The sequence below is a fragment of the Antechinus flavipes genome, chromosome 1, assembly GCF_016432865.1.
Source record: "Antechinus flavipes isolate AdamAnt ecotype Samford, QLD, Australia chromosome 1, AdamAnt_v2, whole genome shotgun sequence".
Classification (NCBI taxonomy): domain Eukaryota; kingdom Metazoa; phylum Chordata; class Mammalia; order Dasyuromorphia; family Dasyuridae; genus Antechinus; species Antechinus flavipes.
The window spans coordinates 99986832-100006996 of record NC_067398.1 but is presented as its reverse complement, the minus strand read 5'-3'; the positions used below and the strand labels follow the sequence as shown (position 1 = coordinate 100006996).

The 20165-nt window shown below is 35.0% G+C and overlaps 1 long non-coding RNA gene across 1 annotated transcript; it reads left to right on the top strand.

Annotated features, from left to right (window-relative positions):
* The first annotated feature begins 16301 nt into the window (after positions 1-16301).
* Positions 16302-18949, top strand: LOC127549533 (uncharacterized). The gene is made up of 2 exons (XR_007950655.1): positions 16302-16452; positions 18735-18949. It is a non-coding gene; the product is annotated as an uncharacterized LOC127549533 (long non-coding RNA).
* The last annotated feature ends 1216 nt before the right edge of the window (positions 18950-20165 follow it).

The following is a 20165-nucleotide window of genomic DNA, read 5'->3' as shown; positions in this document are numbered from 1 at the left end:
TTATAGCTTTTTATTTACAAAAACATATGTATGGGTAATTTTTCAACATTGACCCTTGCAAAATCTTGTGTTCTAACTTTTTCCCTCTTTCCCCCCACATGTTAAATATATTAAAGTATATGTTAAATCCAACATATGTATACATATTTATATAGTTATTTTGCTGCAGAAGAAAAATTGGATCTAGAAAGAAAGAAAAAATCTGAGAAGGAAAACAAAAATGCAAGAAAACAATAACAGAAAGAATGGAAATGCTATGCTGTAGTCCACACTCATTTCCTATAGTTCTCTTTCTGGGTATAGCTGACTCTCCTCATTACTGAACAATTGTAACTGGTTTGAATCATCTCATTGTTGAAGAGAGCCACATCCATCAGAGTTGATCATCATATAATCTTGGTGTTGCCATGTATAATGATCTCCTAGTTCTGCTCATTTCACTTAACATCAATTCATATAAGTTTCTCCAAGCGTCTCTGAAATCATCCTGTTGGTCATTTCTTACAGAACAATAATATTACATAACATGCAAATACCACAATTTATTCAGCCATTCTCTAATTGATGGACATCTATTCAATTTCCAGTTTCTAGCCTCTACAAAAAAGGCTGCCACAAATATTTTTGCACATGTGGGTCACTTTCCCTTCTTCAAGATCTTTTGGGGATATAAGCCCAGTAGTAACACTGCTGGATCAAAGGGTATGCACAATGTGATCACATTTTGAGCATAGTTCCAAATTGCTCTCCAGAATGGTTGGATTCATTCACAATTCCACTAACAATGTATCAGTGTCCCAGTTTTCCCACATTCCCTCCAACATTCATCATTTTCTTTTCCTGTCATTTTAGCCAGTCTGAAAGGTGTGTAATGGTATCTGAGAATTGTCTTAATTTGCATTTCTCTGATCAATAGTGATTTGGAGCACCTTTTCACATGACTACAGATAGTTTCAATTTCTTTATCTGAAAATTGTCTGTTCATATCCTTTGACCATTTATCAATTGGAAAATGGCTTGATAAAAAACAACTTTTTTCAAGACATGCATTTAAATGTAATCTGAATTAATATTTTCTCCATCAGTTTCTAAGTCTAGACCAGGCATTGGCAGACTACAGTTTGAGGGACAAATCTCCAAAATCATTCTTACAAAACAGGCTTTACAAAAACAGGTAGCAGACAATAATTGGCTTTCAGGGTTATTGTTTATTATCCTTTGGTCTAGAAAATAAACAAAATAAACAATCACCTCCTATTTTATGGAATTTACTGATTTTCAAGGTGTAAAGGCTCAAATTGAAAAGTTAACAATTGGATCTTGCTAGCTGATAAGACCCGGCTTTACCATACCCCTGGGTAAATGTAAAGTTACATTTTGACTTAAAAAAAAAAAAAAACACACTAGTACAAGTTGGATGAACAGGGAGAGCCAAGTTGAGTGTACAGAAAGTTTATCTGAAAAAAAGGTGTAAGTTCATTAGTGGCTTTCTAATATAATATTTGTCAACAATGTGACATAACATCCCCCCGAAGCAATATTGGATTGCATTAAGAGAACCAGAGGAAGGAGGTTATAATCTCTCTGTTTTCAGATCATCTCTGGAGTACTGGGCTCAATACTGAGCAATACATTTCAGAAAAGATATTGATAAATTCGAGAGCATCTAGAGAAAGGCCATCAGGATGCTGAAATTTTAGAAGATGTGTAGTCTAGAAAAAGAATACTGCTTAAGAGATGGGGAAAGATAATTATCCTCATGCATTTTGAAACTTGAAATAGTGAATTGACATGTTTGCTTGGTCCCAGAGTTGAAAATTAGTAGTAGTGGGTGGAAACTGCAAAAGGAAAAAAAATAGGTTTGATAGAAGGAAAAACTTCCTAGCAATTATATTTATCTAAAAATCATTAGGGTGTCTTGGGAGGTGGACCAATTGAAGTCTTTGAGCAAGCTCTAGGTGGCCACTTGTCAGGAAGGATACAAAGCAGAGTCTTTTTTCAAGCATGGGTTGAACTGGATAGCCATCAGTGTTCTCTGTAACTCTGAAATTTTCTTTTTACATATTTCTTTATCAAATATGAGTTGAACTTGATATCCTCTGAGGTCCTGTTGTACTGTGACATTCTGTGGTTATAAGATTCTTAAAAAATAACAACCTTTAAATGGAAAAAGAGGTGAAAATACTTCCTGTGTCCTATATCTTTTGATTTCTTCCCTAAAACCTCAATGGCTAGAAATATAAACTTCTTCCAATATACTTTTAGTGATTTGTTTCAACTGCATATTAATTAGAAAATTCTGACACAATCAGAGGATATGTTCTGATATTTTCTCTTTAATTATCCAAAATTGCAACATCTCATATTAATTAATGAATTAGCTCTGAACCCATGGCCTCTGGTTTATTAAATTTTATTTATTAAATATGGTGAAGGAACCTCTTTTCCCATAAGCTTTTGTTTATCTTTTTCTAAATATATAAAATTCTTTGATCTCCTAGGATTAAATAAACATGAAAGTTACTGGCCATACAGTTGATAACCATGACACTAATTATAGATTTAATATTAACATGACAAATAATAAAGCAATAGACACAAATATTTACCTTGTTTTAATTTTCAGAAAGACCACAGACAAAGTCATATTTAACTATCAATATAACTGCTAGCTAAGGATACTTTTAAATACTTAGAGTTTTGACTTCACCAATTTTGGAATTCCCTCCAAAAAATATATAATTCAACCCATCAATTCATTTTCTGTTGCTCTGGTCCCTGTCCTCTTAAAAGTTCAGTCTACGGGATCTATCCAATATACTAGAAATCTTTCTCAATTTCTCCCAACTCTTAGAGAGACATTCTGGCCATCCATCTGTCTTACCTTATTCTCAACATATGACCAATTCATCTTCTCTTTCTGTCATACAATTCTCTGATAACATCATTCCTTCTTGTTCTTCAGAGTTTCTCACTGACTGCATGCTACAACTGGCTCATCTCTTTTCCCTTTTTTTTTTACTTTCTGTGACTTTTAAAGACATTGATATCATGACCTCTTTCCATTTTTCAGGCCTTATACTCAATGATCCAGTAAAACTGGCCTCCTTGCTCTTCTTTATATAAGACACATCATCTCCTAACTTTGTTGAATTTTTACTAGTTGTCACTCATTTCTGGAATTGGCTTCTTCCTCATTTATATCTTTTGATTTTCTTCAAGTCCCATCTAAAATCCCACCTTCAATAAGAGCCTTTACTATATAATTCTAATGCCTTATTTCAGATTATCTCTAGTTTACTCTTACCTATCTTGTGGGTATAAAGTTATTTACATATGACCTCACCTATCTCCTGAACTCTGTAAGAACTTGTGGGGTTTTTTTTGTTGTTGTTGTTGTTGTTGTTGTTGTCTTTATTTCTGCTGAACATAGTATCTAGCACATAGTAGGTACTTAATAAAGACTTGTTGATTGGACTGCATGCATGGTCATTTTTAGTTCTTCAGAAACAGTGGTGTACAAAGTTTCTTGGCTTTTCAGCAACACCAATAAAATATATGATAATATGAAACTTGCCTGCTATGGAAAACTTAAGGTCAATAAAAAAGATTTGCAATTTACTGAAAGCAATCCAGTCTACTTTCCTTTTTTTCAACTCTTGGCCAATGTCATTGTCAATCTGCATTATTTCTGCAACAAAGAATACAGAGATGACAACATCATCAAGTGGCGGTTCTTGCCTCAAATTGCCTATGGTTTACTGATGGTTATGGTATGTATATAAACCTATCAAAATTAATCCATCAACAAACCTCTATTGAGCATTACTATGTGCCAGAACCTGAGGTATTTGCAGAGACAGAAAACCTTCAAGAAGTTTACACTCTTGTATAGGAAACATCAATATATAAAGAACACACAAAAAATACAAAGCAGTTTTAGGAGGTACTGACAGCTGGGGAGGTCAGGGAAGGATTCAAAAATGAAGTGGTATTTGAGTTATATTTTGAAAGTAGAAATTTTTAAAAGCTAGAGTGGGAAGAGAGTGAATTCCAGACATAAGGAAACAGCCTATTCAAAGACATGAAGATGGGAGCCTGAGTGATGTATAAAGAATAGCAAAACTAGTTTGGCTGAACTTCAAAATGCATGACGGGAGTATGTATAATAAGACTAGAAAGGTAGTCAAAACAAGACTGTGAAAAGACTTTGCATGGCAAACAGAGGATATTGAATTTGATTCCAGAAGTAATAAGGAGCCACTGGAATTTCTCAAACATGAGTCATACCTGTCCTTTAAGAATACTTTGGCATACAAGGGTAGATTGGTTATAAAAGAAAGAGACATGAAATAGAAACCAAATCACCAAGCAAAAGACAATTTGAAGGAAATAAGCATTTCTAAAGTATCTACTATGTGTCAAGCTACTAAGTGCTTTACAAATATTACTTCATTTGATCCCCCCAACAACTCTGAGAGGTACAGTACTGTTATTATCTCCATTTTACAGTTGAGCATTAGAAAGGTAAAGGTACTAAAAACTGGAAAAATTGGAAAGATTTTACTATAAGATTTGATAGTAGAACTGTCAATGATAACTTAAGGAATTTTAAGAAGTAGTGGTGAGAAGAAAATGCATGATGTCACAAAGAACAGCTTGTATGATGGTAGGTGCAATTAGATAGTGCAACAGATAGAATATGGAGCCTGGGATCAGGAAAATGTATCTCCATGAGTTCAAATCTCACCTCAGCCACTTACAAGTTACTTAACCCCATTTACCTCAGTTTTCTCATCTGTAAAATGAGCTGGAGAAGGAAATGGAAAACCATTCCAGTATCTTTGCCAAGAAAATTCTAAACGAGGTCTAAAACAGTCAGATGTGACTGAAGAACAACAACAGAGACAGGAGAGAGAACAGTGAGTTTTGGGAACAGCTGGTGGACCAATTTGGCTGAAATATACATTTTTCTTAAAGAGTAATAATGTGAAATGTCTTGAAATGTTTTTGGAGCCACTCTGTGAACTTTATATTTGTTTTCCCCTTCTAAGATTTTTCTCCTTTACTGTCCTTTTCTTCCACAGAGATAATTTGAATATTAAGGCCTTTGATCCATGCACTGAAAATGATGGACATAACCCTCTAGTACAGAGGCAGCTTGATACTCTCAAGGTTTAAGAACATAATTCAGAACCTAAAGTCAAGGAAGGTCACTGTGAACATTCTCACTGCCTGGTAGCTGTGGATGCCATCAATCACTGATTTAAAATGTCATGTCTTGAACTAAAATGCTTGTTCAGCATAAGTAGGTGAGGAAAGCAGCAACTGATGGGTGGAAAAAGTCCTGAAGAGGAATGAAAGAGAATAGTAATGAGCAAGAAAAAGTTTAACACTATTTGTTTTCTGAACTTAGTTTCCAAAGAGACTGAAAAGAGGTTCTCTCCTTTTTCTTTTGTCACAGAGCATTTGAGGAGCCAGTTTGTACAGTCATTGCAGCTTCTGCTGTATTTCCCACGCTAGATAGACTTAGTAACTGGGAATTGTATTTAATCTTACCCGGCACAATATTAAAAAATCAATAACAAATGCATACTTTATACTCTCTTCTGGTAATGGACCACTTAGAATAATAAGGCCCTCTAAGTTGTGCTAAAATACTTTTCCCTCAATCTTCTTTGATTTCCCTGAGACAAAGTCAAATAACTCAATACAAACTTGTCCTTTCTACATTAGGTTGCAAGCAACCTTAAGAGTAGGGACTGTGTGGGATCTCTATTTTTATCTCTAATAGATAGGTGCTAATTTGAATGGAATAGGATTCTAGTTCTACATCTTCAAGCTTAAAGAATTACTATCTCAAAAGGAAAATTTAAAAAAAATTAATTTCTATACGTACTTGTAAGCATAAATACATAAAAAAATAAATGAAAATATGGCCATAAACATGATTCAAAGCTATGTGATTATTTTCCTTTTTATGAAAATTTTTATTGATTTTCTTTGTTTGTACATTAAAAATGCCTAAGAGATTACCCCAATTCTGTGAGAAGTCTCCTGTGGCAAAAATAAACCAATTAAGCCAATCAAACAATACAGTGACCTCATCTGAAAGTGCATACAACATTCCATATCTTTTTCACGCTGTTACTATTTTTTTAAAAATCTATTTTCTCTTTCTCCCACTGCAAATGCCATTGGGAAAAAAAAGAAAAAGAGAAAACAAATTTCTTATAACAAAAAAGCAAAGTCAAATAAAATACATTCTCTTTTTAGATATATACTAATCTATGTCAATACATGGTCATACATTTAAGATATGCATATACATATATGGACAGGCAGGAGAGAGAGAGAGAGAGAGAGAGAGATGATAGATAGGTAGAAAGAAAGGTTGTACAATGTTTCATTCTGTACTCTGTCACTTATCTGTCAAGAGATGGATAGTATATTTCATCATCAATCCTTTGGAAAGATGAATAGTCCTTTTACTAGTCATAGTTCTTACAGCTTTCAAAATTGTCTTTACATTCTTCTTGCTATAAATTCTTCTGGTTCTATTTATTTCATTCTTTACCAGTTTATAAAATTCTTCAAAGTACTGTATGTTTATAATATTGATGTTATGATACAAAGTATGCTTTTGATTCTTCCAACTTAACTCTATATCAGTTCATATGTCTTTCAAACTCTCCTTGAAATAATCTCCCTTCTGAATTTTATAGCACAATAGCATTTCATCATATAAATGTACTAAAATTTATCTATCCATTCCTTAAATTAATGAGCATTCATTTAATTGCCTGGGTTTTGCCATTACAAAAAGAAATGTTATAAATGAACATGTTAGACTTTTTTCTATTTCTTTACTCATTTTCAGGTAGAGGCCAATCAGTGAAATAGAAGGGGAAAAGACTTCTTTCACTTTGTAATTGTGTGTGTGTGTGTGTGTGTGTGTGTGTGTGTGCAATTTTCAAATTGTGTTTCAGAATAATTGTATCTATTCAGAGGCTTAATAAGAATCCATTAACAGCCTATCTTTCCACATCCCTTCCAACATTTATAATTTTCTTTTCTGTCATCTTTGTCACTCTGATGATCAATTAGAATCTAATTAATTGCTTTAATTTACATAATCATACAACTAAAGCACACATATTAATATAATAGGCATATTTTTTCACTCTGAGAATTTGTTGTTGTTGTTGTTTTTCCCACATATCTCATCTCCTTTATGTAGGGTAACAAAAAGGCAGGGTTTCAAGAGACTTTATGTCAAAAATGAGAAAAGTAATACCCAAGCAAATTAAACAAGCAAATAATAACTAAGAAAACTGATACCCAGATAAATTTTCCAAGATTACACAGCTTGTAAGTAGTAAAACAAGGATTCACACTCAGGTCTTTTGACTGAAAATGTAAAACTCTTTTGTCCTTTCTAGTTTTAAGCTCCCCTAGAATGTATACTTTTTTTTTTCTTTCTAGTACCCATTGTTGTCAGCTCTAAATGACTATTCAAGAAAATGAACTTAATTTTCCCCTCCTTTTTTGGACTATAACAATGTGTCCTCTGATTTTTGTTGTCAATAGTTTCTTTACCATCTTAGTACAGCAGAGAACAAAAATCTCCCCCTTTCTGGAGCAAGTATCGGTCTCGGAAATTCTTCACAAACTAGCTTCAGGATCATTTAAATAGCTCTTCTTAGATTCCTCGGAGAAAGATGGTACATAGAAGATATAACAGAGAAAAAGCAAAGATGACTGGAGAATAGATATGATGCAGAAAATGCTATCTGGATATTGGGAAAGGAAAATAGTACTGATTCACCATACCCTTGTACATAGTTAAAGTTGACTTGTTTGATGAGTTGCTATAAAGAGGATTTCTAAAATTCCCAAGCTTTCCCCCATCAAGTCTCTCTCATTCTTTTCACAAATCCTGCCATAGTAAGCCTATGATATGAGGTGTGGAAACTGAGATGATTGTGTACAAATAAAAAGATTTAAGAGTAAAGAAATGGCTTTGAGCTGTAAAACACGTTCAGGGGCTGGACCAATATGGAACATGTTAGTGAGGTGGTCCCCAGGGAAAAGAGATTAATGCCATCTGGTGGTGGAGAGGCCACCTACAGAGTGGAAAAAGAGCTTGGAGTAGCTACAGAGCCCATTCCTCTCTCCTTCCTTCAGTTCTCCAGAAGCCAGGTAGTGAAACTTCCTAATTGTGTGGTTGATGGCAATGATCAAGAGACATAAGAAGTCTCACAAAGTATACACAGGCCTTTTGTTTCAAGAGAGAGCCTGCAACCCCAGTATTTTATTAGAGTAGACAAAAGTTCTGTTTCATTCCCATATCAAGGATCAAAAAGTACCTGACAGCCTTACACTGGTACTAATTTACTCAGAAAGGAGGTATATATTGCTGTCTTGGTTTTAGTAGGTTTGTGAATCCAGTTGAAATCTCCCTTGTTAGATATAATTGTTCATCTGTTATTTGTGATGGGCAACTCATTGGTGCAGTGGATAGAGTCAGGAAGATTTATTTTCCTGAGTTCAAATTTTGGTCTAAGACACTCACAAACTATGTGATCCTGGGCAAGTCACTTAACCCTATTTGTTGCAGTTTCCTCATCTGTAAAATAAGTTAGAGAAGGAAATGGCAAACCACTCTGCATCTTTGCCAAGAAAATCCCAAGTGGTATACAGTCAGATATAACTAAATAATAACAATATTATTAGTGAGAAACTGTGGGGCCAAACAGAGAAAATTGGAAAAGTCCAAGTTTTATCTTTTTTTGAAGATTATTTAATTCTTAAGTCTAATCCTTTCTTTAAAAATGTTTAAACTATTATAAAAGGGATGATAACTAAACATCAAGAAAAGGAAGCAGTGATCCATGTATGGCTTCATGACATTAGGTCATATCAGACTAACCACATTATTAGGCTATCAGATTGCTATATCAAAGCAATGGTAGAAGTATCTTTTATCTCAATTTCAAAATGAAGTTTTTCATACTTCCCTGAAGAAAAGATGGAAATATATAGACCAGACAATAGTACAGTTACATGAATTCAGAACAATTTGGAAGGGGAGGGGAATAGTCACAATATATTCTATTATAGTCAAGCTGCCATTATATATAATTACCTATGCATTTTGTACATTTTTTATATAATTTTACATATATATGCTATTATACTCAGTGGAATATAAAATCCTACAGAGCTTAGGGTTTCATTTTTATCTTTGAATTCCAGAATGTTATATAATGTCTGGACCATAGAATGTAGCCTGAATGAGGAGAGCCATGAGTTAATCCTTCACATACCCATAATACCAGCTGGGACAGTTGATGATAGGATTTGCTACAAAACTTGATGCAATAGCTTCCCTTTGAAAAAAATTATGGTAGCTGAGAAGATAGTGATTCCCATCCCAATCCTACTAATATCCTGGGCAGAGATGAGGGCAATTACATTTGGCCAGTAGGCATCAGATTGGACAATATTGGCAGCAGGAAAACAATGGGAGAGAAATGGTTCTTGGTACCAATATCAATGGCATCAGCCACAAAAGTATCCTTAGAAATGACACCCAGCCTACATTCAGCAGCTCCAACAGCACCTGCGATGAGACAGAATTAAAAGCACCCTAATTTGCTGGACTAAGTCAGCTGGGCAGATAGTCATATGGGCCCTAGGCTGTTATGGACAAGCCCATGAAGCAACTTCAGAGTGTGTAGCTAAAAGTAGCCATAAAGTACTGTGAAAGCAGCATTGGGTGGAAAACAGTTAGATCCAAGCAATCCTTAGCTATCTTAGCAGACCAGAAGAACTGTGAGTCCTGGCTAGCTGGGTTGTCTAGAAAAAAAGGCAAAAATCCAGGAAGGTTCTTTTTTGTTCTTTTTATGGGGCCCCATTTGCCTGTGTGAAAGGATGGGGAGGTGGGAAAATGTATGCTTGTGATTTTTGTGTCCATGGACACCTATATAACAGAAAAGCAAGAGCCAAAGGGATAGAGTTTTGTTGAGCAGAATCCTGGTAGAAACTGCATGCTTACAATTTTTCCCACCCACTCCCTTTATCACACACACACCACCACCACCACCACCACCATCATTCAGGACTATTTTGAGCAAATAAATTCTCAAGCAGGTCAGGGCAGTTTGAGTTAACTTTGCCAGATGCATTGACCTGGGATGTATCTGAATACTTCAAGTTCGTTGATTTAAACCTCTCTGTTGGTTTTCATTTGCTTTTATATTTCTATAGCAAAAACTCTGTGGCAAAGTTGGCTACATCTCCTCCTCAAAGTTCTAGAAATAACTTTAAGAGAATTAAGAGAATGTGATATTTTTTTCTCTAATGCTACTATTTCAAGTCCAATTCTTGTGTATTCTTCCTATTAACCACCAGTAACTTGAATCCTAAGTTAACTATTAAGCATCATTTAGTTTTTTACAAAAGCTTATGTGATTTGGAGATCTAGCAAGAACAGAAGTACTAATACTACCCCCAATACCTTAGAGGCATATTCTTCCCTGTATAACTATTGGTCTCTATGGAAAATAAGCTCAGACTTTACTCATTATCTATATAACATTAACCTCACCCAGTTTGCTTTCAAATACAGAATAGTTATTGGATTACTTTGTATATCACTTATCACTGGGCTGGGTGCTAAGGACATCAGTGCTGAACTGGCTGTTCATTAAAATCTAGTTTGGACTCTGGTCCCAGCCCTCCTGTTGTCTGGCTATCTTGAACTTTTGAAGTTCACAAATATCTCTAATCTCCTTCACCAGAAATATCAAAGAATACAAGTAAATATGAAAAGAACAAAATGTTATATTCCTAGGCTACATGTCAGTTTCAGATACAGAGCCTGGGCCCCGCCCCTTTCAGAGTTGTCTTGCTGGAATGCAATCAGATAGGAAGGAGTCAAGACTAAAGGACCTGATTCTAGCTGATTTGAAAATGCCATAGTTCTTGCTTGGCAGCCAATCAAAAAGGTTCCTCTTCATCAAATTCTTTGTGTAATGAAATCAATTACAAAAGTTATGTGCATGCTCATAAAGTCCACTAAGGTGTGTCCATTGACCAATCCATCATTACATTAGTGTGAATTCCTTTTTTTAAAAGTAGACACTTGCTTTTACAAAGGATATTTGAATATGTTTTTATTCAAGAGATTTATTATTTGAATCCTTCGGGTCATAATGATTCATTTTACCAATCATTGAACTTTTGGCCAAATAGGAAAAATGCTTATTGATTAATGACTTGATTAATTAGTTAATTTGATTAACTAGTTACTGAACATCTAGAAAAAATGTAGTGATTACCAAGAGATAGCATGCTCTCATAAATAACAGGTAAAGTTAGATTAACTTCATTTCATTTTTTGATAGTTTTATTAAACTGGTAAAATATAGAGATGCTAAAGATAGTTTCCCCAGATTTTGTCAAAGTACTTGATAAAGACTCTCATAAATGGGCTGTCTTCACAAGAAGTGTATTTTCTTCATAAAGTTCTTTCACCTAGATGGCTACTTGCTGAATGTGTTATAATAGAGATTCCTTTTTAGGTACTACTGGACCATGATATGGTTTTTGAATTCATTTCTGATTTAAAATCCTCTAACTCTGGAGTATTTTTTTCAGTTCTGCATTTTGCATTTTAGGAAGGATGTTAATAAGCTGGGGAATAGTGTGACCATAATAATGAAGACCTTCAAGATAATGTGAAGAGAATTGGTGAAAGAAAATGAAACTCTGTGCCCTTGCTAAGGGAAGACTAAGACAATAGTCTTCAAATATTTGAAGAGCTACCATATGTATTAGAGAATTGTAGTAAAAAGAGAAGAATAAACTGGAAAGCCAAACCCATGCTCTTCTAAATCTACTTCAAGAACAATAAGAAATTGCTAAAGTTAAAAAAAATCAGTTAAAGATTTAAAAGAAAAACTTTTGAAATGTTATTTGCATGAATACCAAAAACGATGGAAAAACACAAATATACTATTGCTTGATGACCACTGAATCCACTCTTGAGGTAATGCCAAGAGGAAAAATTACATGAATATATAATCAGAAATTGCATGGAAAGGGAGGATCCTTGAGTCACTGTTGTATGATTCAGTCTTCTCAGAAAAATGCAAAAGTGAAAGGACCCAGGTTCAGGTAGGTGGTACAGTGGATAAAGCACCAGCCATTAAATCAGGAGGACCTGAGTTCAAATCTGTTCTCAGATACTTAACACGTCCTAGCTGTGTGACCCTGGGCAAGTCACTTAACCCTAATTGCTTCAGGAAAAAAAAAGTGAATGGATCCCAAACTCTGAATTCACTCTGGCTCAGCATCTGACTTATTCAGGACTGCACTGATGATGAAGTACCTTTGGTTTTCTATTCTCTATGAAATGTTGTAGAAAAAGAAAGACACAAAACCTTCTGTCAGCCAGGATTTGCATCTGCTGAAAATTGAAAATTCAACAAGGTAGCCAGAAACCATTCACTCTCATATCTAGCCCTGCCTGGAGGTAAGTGGTATAACAGTAACTACTCTAAGAAGTGGAGTAGAAATGACGGGAGTGTGAAACTGTTTTCCCTTTTGAAATTAACACTCTGAAATTCTGTCCCTTTTGATTCCTGAACCCCCGAGGCTCCATGGAGTCTCTGAGATAGCTTCTCAGGCTGGGCCATTTCTAAGGCAAATCACCTCCATTGACAGGCGGATCTCCATTCAAATTCAGGCTGAAAAAGCCTTCAAAGTAATTTCAATTGGGAGATCCTGGTCTGATCAGCTCAAACTACTCTCAGCTCCCCACCAAGATCTATTCATAAAATAGGTTTCTGCTCTCTCATTTTTTTTTTTTTGCTGTATGTCCAAAGCCTGCCAGGACTAATGCTCACTGTGGAGAGACCTCTTCTCAGCAGAAAAATCTTTTGTTATTTCCCTAATAAGACTTTGCTATTGAAGAAGTCAGTTTTTCTAGCTGACTTCTCATCCAACAATAAACTTCCATTTTTGCCACTTAAAACTCTTTTTTTTTTTTTTTTTTTTACAATGGAATAAGCCATAAGAGGAACCAATAGAAAAATCTTTTCTCTTAATCTAAGTTCCCTACCTCTAAAGACCAAAAATTTGAGAATGTGTAGTTTATTCTCAAAAGAAAAAAAACAAATTCTACTTTCTATCTACATCTCAAATAATCAGATCTTCCGATATAAATTTTGCATTTAGATACACATTGGTCAAAATATGTCATTCAAATTTGAAAGGGAAAAGTTTTGTCCTGAATCTAGTCTTTAAAAAACTATCCCTAATCCAGATGTGAGTGAAAATATGTTAAGAGCATAACATATTTTAAGTCTAGTCCCATGATAGGCCAAATCCAATATTATGCTGAGCCCAGGCCCTACTTTAGAGCAAAGTATTTTCCTGTATGAAGTAAATAACTTCTTCCTAGGTATGAAATGTTACTCTCTGGAGTGCATTTTACTCACCTAGACTCATTCATTCTAAGATCAAGACTGTTTAGAAGAATTGAGTTGACTCTGGTTTCTTTTTCCATCTTTCAGTTTCTAAATAATTTTTTACCAAGTACTATTTTTAAAATCCCTTCTACCATTCTATTCCTCAAACCCAATTTCCATCTACTCCCCCCAAGAAAAAAAATCACCATTTAAAAAAGTACAAAATAGTTTTAAAATATTCCCTGACTACATAAGTGATCTTTTAACAAGAGATCTCTAAAAAAAGCATTTTTAAATTACAGAAAAGTTTGTTTATTTTTCTGTGGAAGGAAGATCAAGTAAATAGCTGCCTTCAGGGTGAGGAAATCAAAACTCACAGTGGAGAGGCAGTTCATGATCACCCAATGGAATGGTTGAAGTACTTGTTTATGTATAGTGCTCTCCTAGGTGCTATATAAAGTGAATGAAATACTTTAAATGTTTACAATCTAAAATGCATGTACTAAACAAACATATAAATTAGTGTAAGGAGACCAATGAGGTTTTTTTCCTTGGGAGGAATGCTGAACAAAGACCAGAGACTGTGTTTCTGGTGTTTATCCATGATAAAGGTTGGAATATAGAAAATGAAGTCTCTAAACTCCGGGTGGAGAGATGCTAAATTTACCTAACTCCTATAGGTTTCTTTGCATAACAACCAAAATCGTTTGGGAGTCTAAGGGCCACATCCTTACCAGGCCACATATACCTTCTTGATGATTTTATTAGGTTGAATCTCTGAAGAGTTGAGGGAAGACAGACTAATAATCTAAAATTTGATGAACTAATAGTAATCTTCTAATCCTATTCAAATTGTTTGCTGGGACCAGGGACTATAGAACTGGCAGCAGTAGAGGGGTAACAAGAACAGACTAAATTCTGATTTAAGGACTTTGCTTATCTTTTGAATGAATTCTTGACTCTTTTTGTTGACATGGTCTTAGGCTATGTTAGCCAAAAAGAGATTTAGCCCTCTCTAAAAAGAGAGAAGCTTTATTAGCCACTGCACTCCCAGCAGATGGTAGCAAGGAGCACTGGATGGACTATAGGGGATGACACCCAGCAGATGGTAGCAGAGTATATAGCTCATCTAAAATTGCCTAGCTGGGGAACCCAGCTGTGACCTATGTTCAAATGCACACCTCTGATTATGGGGCATAGAGGGGAGGAGATTTCGTCTTGTCACTTAATTTGTTATTTGATTAAATGTCTTTTGCTCTGAGCTAATTTGTGCTCTCTGGTTGACTTAGTAAAAGTGAATACATCAGTGAATGTTATCCACAGAGTGCTTTGAACTGAAGTTGGCTTTCCTGGGTCCAATGTGTAATGGTGGATATTACATTAATACATTAATTACTCTTGTAAATGTTTATTATGTCTATTATAAATTCCAAAAAAATTCATACATTTGATGTTCAAGAGATTAGGAAAAAAGCGACTAGTGTGGTGTGAGGACTTAAATGAAAGTGAGATTGTAGATATGAAAGTACATTAAAAAAAATGTAAACGGCTACATAAATGTAAGGACTTATTTATTAAGAATAGATTATTGAAAGGTGATATAGTAGGGGAGAAATTAATATATGAAAACTTGTAGAATGGAGATATAAAAAAAACTATCTAATGCATGATTGTGACCACATCACTTCCATTCAAAATTCTCAAAATGTCTCCCTTTTGCCTACTGCATATAACATGAACTCCCAACCCTGGTATATAAGTCCCTCCATAATCTAGCTCCAATTTAACTGTTGAGTTTTTATTTCATAATATCCCTTACTTCCACATATTATTCCTTCCAAACAAACTGGATTATAGTCTGTCCCCATCTTCATGCTAACTATTCCCATTTCCATGACTTTGCTCAAACTATTCCTTATCATTCAAATAGACTGTTCCTCCCAAAATCTCTTTATGCTGAAAGTTCTTTCTCTAAATATCATCCTACTCACATCAGGAAAAAGTGATCTTTTCCACTCAACTTAGTTCTATTATATTCTATTTATAATATCCTTAACGAGGCATATTCAGATATAAGCTTTTTTAGGAAAGAGGTTATGTCAATGTTTACATTTGTGTCTCTGGTATCCCCTATACTGCATAGAATAGGTACTGCTTTTGTAACGGAATTTAAAATATTTCAGTAATAGATATAGTATAGAGCACTACACTAGATATCACAAAACTTTGAGGCTTAATTCTGGTTCCAGTATTCATTAGATCTTGTGAAATGTACTGGTCATTTGAGCTTCTGTTTTCTTATGTAAAGGAGACAAAATATATGCTTTGATTATGCCATAGAATTTTTTTTTTAAATTCAAGTGAGATCATATACCTCAAATGCCTTGAAAGCTATAAATAAATCATGGTCTTGAAATAAAGTGCATGGGGCTAACTTGCAAGGATAATCCAATGTATTCTTTTACATATACTTTTACATCTCCAAAAATCATACTTCACAACCCACATCAATGAATTTACCCTTAAAGTTCAATGGGCCTAATTAATTAAAAAATGTATCTAAAATGAAATGATAAGAGAAGTAATCTTTTTTAAAAACTGTCCCATGAAATTGCTCCCTTAAATGAAAACAAAATTATTTGGGAGAGTGAACTTATATGGACAATACATATGGAAGGTGATATATAACACATATAAGGAACATAATAGCCAGGGCACACACATGGAACTAATTAAAGCTCTAACACTGCAGGAATCTTTTCTCATGGTATCATCTCACTGCTGGATTTTTCTCACAGGTTCTACTTGTGGATTCATAATGAAACAGATAGTCCCCACCTGATCTGTTCTACTGAGTATGTAGTTCTCTATATTGCTGCCCTTGGGGTTAGACTAGTTGCTGCTGCTACTTCACTGAATACTGTCCTGATGAACAGATTGGATAAGTGTTGTTTCATGGCCATCCTTCAGCCAGGTATACTCTCCCCTTTCTCCAACTTCTATGACTTATTAGGTAAGGAAGAGAGACAAACACTATGCTAAGCACTGGAGATAGAAATAAAGGGGTGTGTGGGGAATAGTCCATGCTCTCAAGGAGCTCATAAATTAATAGAGGGAGACAACATGGGAACAATTATGAATAAATGAGAGAGAAAGGAGAAAAATGATAATGAAGAAGAAAAGATGATGAAGAAAAAAGAACAAGAAGAAGGAGAGAGACAGAGAGAGAGGAAAAGGAGACAGAGAGAAGAAGGCAAGGAGAGAAGGAGAGAGGGGGAGGGAGAGAGAGGAGGGAAGAAAAGAAGAAGAAAGAGAGTGAGAAGGCTTCTTGCATCATGATTAGCTAGACATGAAGGAATTCAGGGAACCCAAAAAAGAAGGAGGAGGGAAAGAATTCTAAGTGTTAGAGACAGTCAGTGAAAGAACACAGACTGAGAAGAGCAGAGGTCAGTGTCGCTGGATTTTGAGAAAAGTATAGGATCAGAAAAATGGAAAGATAGAAAAGGGCCATTTCTTTTGGAAGGCTTTCAGAACCAAACCAGATTTTCATTTTGATCCTAAAGGTAATAGGGAACCATTTACTGAATAGTTTGTGTGACATGCTCAGACTTGATCTTAGAAAAATTATTTAGGTGGGACAATAGAAAGTGTGCTGGACCTGGAATAGGAACATTTGATTTCATGTCTTGCCTCACATACTAAGTGATCCTGTGCAAGCCATTGTCTGTTTCATGTTCCTCATTTGTAAATACAAATAATAACAGCACCTCCCAAGATTGTTGTATGGATAAAATGAGAGAATATTTATAAAATATTTTGCAAAACTCAAAGCTTGTATGATGCCAGATTATTATTATTACAGTAATGTCAATTAGAGGATTACGGAAGTGGGAAGAGATTTCACTGAGGCAAGGAGATTGAGCAGAAGGCTATTGCAATAGTCCAGGTGTCAGGTGATGAGGTTCTGATTGATATGGCAGCAGTTCCAAAAGGAGAGAATGGAACATATGGGAAAAATGTCACAAAAATAGAATTAATAGGATTTGGCAACAGATTGGATAGAGGGTAGGTTGGGAGTGAGAAGTCAAGAATAACACCTTAGCTGCAAGTCTGGTGACTTAAAGGATGAGGGGCTCTCAACAGTAATAAGGAACTTAGAAATAAGGGATTATTCCAAGACAGATAAAGAACTTAGTTTGAGTTTGTTGGGTTTAAGATGTCATTGAGATTATCTGATTTGAGATGTCCAATAGGTCATTGGAAATATGAAAATATTTAGGATTGCTAAAGCTGAAATTTAGTCAGAAGACATAAGCATAATCCTGACTGTGATCTCCTATCTGTGTAACTTTGGGCAAGTTATTTTATCTCGTAAGTCATCAGTGTCCTCATCTATTAACTGGAGACAATACATTTACACTATCAGCCTTACAGGTTTTTGTGAGGAAAATACTTTATAAAGTTTTCATATGTTGGAGAAAGGTGAGTTAACAATAATTCTAATCTTTAAACTATACTTAGTATGCTCAAAGAAAGTTTGACTATCAGTAAAATGATTGAAACTTGTGGCTGGAAGGGAGGAAGCAAGAAAGTACTAAGGCAATTTAATTATGTATCCTAGAAAAGTTTCAAAGTCAATAATTTGTTTTTCTGGATTCCCACAGTTCAACATCTTATCCCTAATTGTGTTACTTTTCACCAGCAACTTTGAATCTTATCTTCCTAGCCCCCAACTTCTTAAACTGTGGTCTTAATTCCATGCAGGGTCTTGTAATTGGATGTGGGGTCATAAAATGATGATTAATTATCAATAAATATTTGCTTTGTATATCTATTTTACATACCTATATAATAGAGGTCACATAAAAATTTCTTGGGTGAAAAGGAGTCACAAGTGGAAGAAGTATAAAAAGCCCTGATCTAGACCAATTCCATCATTTAACAGATGCCAGAATAGTGGAATCACTTGCCCAACATCAGAGTAATAAAACTGGGATGAGAACAAAGGTCTGGTTCTCATTCCAGTGGACTTTTCACATCATAATTATATCCTTTCCGCTTTTCACTTTTCTAACATGAAGTGGCTGATTTCCATCGGTATAGATGTTTTGGCAAGAAGGAAAAAAGAAGAGGGGGGGAGGGAAAGCACCCCAGTGTGATTCCCAGGATTACCAGAACAATTTGATCTTGAAACATATAAGTTTGTGCTTATCTCTGTCAGCTGTCAAACGGTTCTTTTCTTCTTGGTTCTGATAGGATCAGAAGCTGCTGAACTAGTTTGTTCCATTCTCTATGATCTTTGCGTTGCTGACAAATATAAGATCGAAGCAAGAGTCAAAGAAGGAATAACTCCATTACATCACTAAAATAGATCATACTATGAAGGAAGCTAAAGCTTTTCCCCAGGCATGGAACTTCTGATCTGTCCTTTCAATCAATCATTCAATCAATAAAGATTTATTAAGCATCTACTTTGACTTTTCTTCTTCAATTCCCAAATCTCATCAGTTTAGCTGCTAACATTTTGGGTAATCATAATCCACCCACCCCCTCCAGCAGCATTTCTCAGGGCAACAGAAAATTTCCTCTTGGGTGTAACCTTTGCTGAAGTACTTTGACACTGGTGTATATCTGAACAAAGAACTCTTATGCAAAATAAACAAAATAGAACATATTGAGCCAGGATTTCTCTACCAAATATAACCCTGGAAGGATGTTTGAGATTATTTATGCATCTTTGTTTACTCTTCTTTCCCACCCCATGCCGATTTGCTAACAGAATGAAGTGAAATGATTTGGTGTTGTCCACATTGAATGGCAAGTGCTTGGGAATGGTCTGATAATCAATTATTTGTTTTTCTTGGACCTGACTGAATCTGAGAAGACACAGAAAGAAGCTGCTTCTTCAAACACAAATGCATTTAGGGATAGGCAACATTTCCAAGAAAAGGAAGTTTAGGGGAAAAAAAACCAAACTTAATAAAAAGACAATAATGTGTTGTTTTATGTAGAATTAGAATTCCCTTCTCCCAATATGCCCCAAATTTGAAGGTGTTTGGAGTGGGACAAGGTGTTATCTTAGGACTTTCTCTATGTTCACAGCCAACCCATTTCTTACCTGGCTTAATGTCAGGCACTGAGGGAGACACTTTTTATCACATCCAACCAGATTACCTTAGTTTACATTTCCTTTTCATCAGAGGAAAAGAAAAAAAAAAAAAAAAAAAGACTAGCACAACATTTATAAATCCTCCTTCCAATAGCTAGCGCATTCCAGAAGTAGTTACTCAAAGATTTCAATATAAGCTTCAGGAACCAAAATGTTACATCCAATTTCACAGGAAACCAGAGTTGAAAATAAAGAACTCCTGAACACATTTGTTGCCTTCTTACAGCTTTCCATTTCTCATAATATAATTCTTCCTGCTTTTCTACTAGTTTTCTTTTGGAATTGGACAACCTGGGTTATAGATGAACAGCTCTATTAAAATGTTACAACTTTGATATTTACAGTTTTAAATCAAATAAATGCAAGTATATAAAGTCTAATAAATAATCAAAGAGCTAAATAGCTGCCAAAGAGGGAAGGGAATCACAAAGGAAATGTGTTCCCTCAAAGTTTCCTTCACAAAGGAAGAGTGAGTTTTTAAATAAAGTACACATGAGCTATGACACATTAGATACTGT